Source organism: Otolemur garnettii, unplaced genomic scaffold (genome assembly GCF_000181295.1).
Source record: "Otolemur garnettii isolate 467f Iridium unplaced genomic scaffold, OtoGar3 scaffold00145, whole genome shotgun sequence".
Taxonomy (NCBI): domain Eukaryota; kingdom Metazoa; phylum Chordata; class Mammalia; order Primates; family Galagidae; genus Otolemur; species Otolemur garnettii.
Window position 1 is genome coordinate 2,416,332 of NW_003852540.1, and position 2,838 is coordinate 2,419,169.

General features: G+C 36.3%; 1 protein-coding gene across 4 annotated transcripts in view; it reads left to right on the forward strand.

The window, feature by feature from the left end:
* Positions 1-2,838, forward strand: part of SPATA22 (spermatogenesis associated 22) — a 43,799-nt gene that overhangs the window by 38,324 nt on the left and 2,637 nt on the right. The gene's annotated exons all lie outside the window — the stretch shown is intronic.

Here is a 2,838-nt window from a genome sequence, read left to right on the forward strand (position 1 = left end):
CCGGGCTGGGGACTCGAACCCGCCACCCTAGGTGTACGTGGCTGGCGCCTTAGCTGCTTGAGCCACAGGCGCCGAGCCGGAAAGATTTTCAAAGAAGATAGTAACATATCTCATCCTAGATCTTTAAGGACTAATAAGAGTCTATGAAGCCAAAATGTGTTAGGGAGGGAGAGAAGAAGAGAAGAATGCATTCTAAGGTAAGGGAGCAGCATTTGCGAGACATGACCCTACGAGAGAGTTTGACTTGTTCAAGAAACTGCAGGTAGTTTATGATTACCACAGTGTAAAGTTAGTAAGTGATGAGGGTAAGGATAGTGATTCTGAAATTGAGGGAAGGAAGAGAGTGGGTTGGTATACAAGGAGGAGGCTTGGTGATAATGAAGGCTGAGATCATGAAACAGTCTGTAGACTATAAGATCTACATGCTTTCTGAGCAAGTTTGGCCTTAATTTTGAAATTGACCTCAATTTTGAAATCAGATTTGGTGTCTAAAGTTTACTTCACCATTTATTAGCTTTATGATCAGGTAAACTGCTTAAGCTACTTGAACTTTAGGTTTTTAAAATCTATAAATCTCAGATTAAAAAAGACCAGCAATACTAAGTGTTGGTAGTAATGCAGAGAAACCAAACTCTACTATACTCCTTATGAGTATGTAAATTGATAGAATCCTTTGAAAAATTCTTTGGCAATAAGTATTGTATAAGAATATACACATTTTCTATTATCCAGCAGATTTTATTCTAGATGTATCTCAAACATAAATGCATGTATAAGAGACAGATACAAGAATATTCATAGTATTATGCGTAAAATCAAAAAAATATGTAAACAACCCAAATGCCCACCAACCTTAATAGAAACTAAATTGTAATATCTTCATATACTATAATATTATAAATAGCAATAGAAATAGTGAACTATAGCTACATGCAACAACATAGATGAATCTTACATTTTATCAAGTGAAGGAAACCAGATATTAAAGAGATATCATAGCATTGCAGTCCTCAACCCCTGGGCTGTGGACTGGTACCCATCCATGGCCTATTAGGAATCGGGCAGCACAGCAAGAGATGAGCAACAAGCAAGTGAGCAAAGGTTCATGTGTACATGTATTTACAGCTACTCCCTATTCCTTGCATCACCACCTGAGCTCCACCTCCTGTCAGATAAGTAGCGGCAGTAGATTTTCATAAGAAAATGAACTTTTCTTGAACTGCATGTGTAAGGGATCTCCTTATGAAAGTCTAATGCCTGATAATCTAAGGTGGAGCTGAGGCAGTGAATGCTAATGCTGGGATTGTCTATTTGCAGGAAAGCAAGCTTGGGGCTTCCACTGTTTCTGTATTATGGTGAATTGTATGATTGTTTCATTATATATTACAATATAGTAATAATAGAGATAAAGTACACAATAAATGTAATGAGTTTGAATGATCTTGAAACCATCCCCTACCATCCCTGGTCCTTGAGAAAATTGTCTTCCATGAAACTGGTCCCTAGTGCCAAAAAAGGTGGGTACTACTGCTGTAGTATACTGTTTATGTAAAATTAAGAAGCAGGCAGAATTAATTGATGGTATTAAAAGGCAGGATAGTGGTTACTTTTAGGTAAAGGACAGGGAGGGACAAAGGGGTTGCGGGAGTGATGGCAGAGCACGACATAGTAAGTGATCAAGAAATAGTAATTGTCATATTACTTTCTATATCTTGAATGTTTATTATTTTTCTCTATTCTAAGTTTTTTTTTCTTTTTTTTTTGAGACAGAGTCTCACTTTGAGGGCGATAAAGCAAAACCTCAGCCTCCCGAGTAGCTAGGACTACAGGCGCCAGCTACAATGCCTGGCTACTTTTTTTGTTGTTGTTGTTGTTGCAGCGTGGCCGGGGCTGGGTTCAAACCTGCCACCCTACCCACTGAGCCACAGGTGCCGCCCTCTATTCTAAGTTTTTTAAAAAATAGAACATTGCCATCATCCCTGAAACCCGTTTGTCCCACCTCCTGTCATTTACTTAAAAGTGGCCATTATCCTGACTTTTAATATCATCAAATAATTTTGCCTGTTTTTGAACCTTATATATACCATAATATGGTATGTCTTTTTATATCTAGTTTCCTTTATTTGACAAAATGTAAGATTCATCTATGTTGCTGCATGTGGCTATAGTCAGTCGTGCATTTATATTGCTATTTATAGTGTTGTGGTATATGAATATAAAACAATTTCGTTTTCTATATTATCATTGGTGAGCATTTGGGTTGTTTCCAGATTTTGTTGCTATTAGGCATAATACTATATGAACATTCTTGTATATGTATTTTATGCATATGCATACATTTCTTCTTGAGATATACCTAGAAGTAAAATTGCTAGATCATAGAGAATGTATATATTCTTATATAGTACTTATTGCTAAAGAATTTTCCAAAGGATTCTATCAGTTTACATACTCACAAGCAGCATAGGAGAGTTCTGTTTTTCTGTATTATGACCAACACTTAGTATTGCCAGTCTTTTTTGTTATAGTAGATAAGTGTAGTGTTGTTTCTTTTCTCTGTAATTTGCTAGTGAGTAACGAGGTTGAGTATCTTTTCATATATATTGGCTATTTAGATAGCTTCTTTTTTTTTCTTTTTTTTTTTATTGAATGGTAACTATGTACATTAATGCATTTCTGGGGTACAGTGTGGGGTTTTCACACACAATCCGAAACACTTCCTTCAAACTGGTTAACATAGCCTTCGTGTCATTTTCTTAGTTATTATTTTAAAACGTTCACATTCTGCTCTTAGAAAGATTCACTTGTACCCTTGTAAGATAAACCTCAGAAGTGATC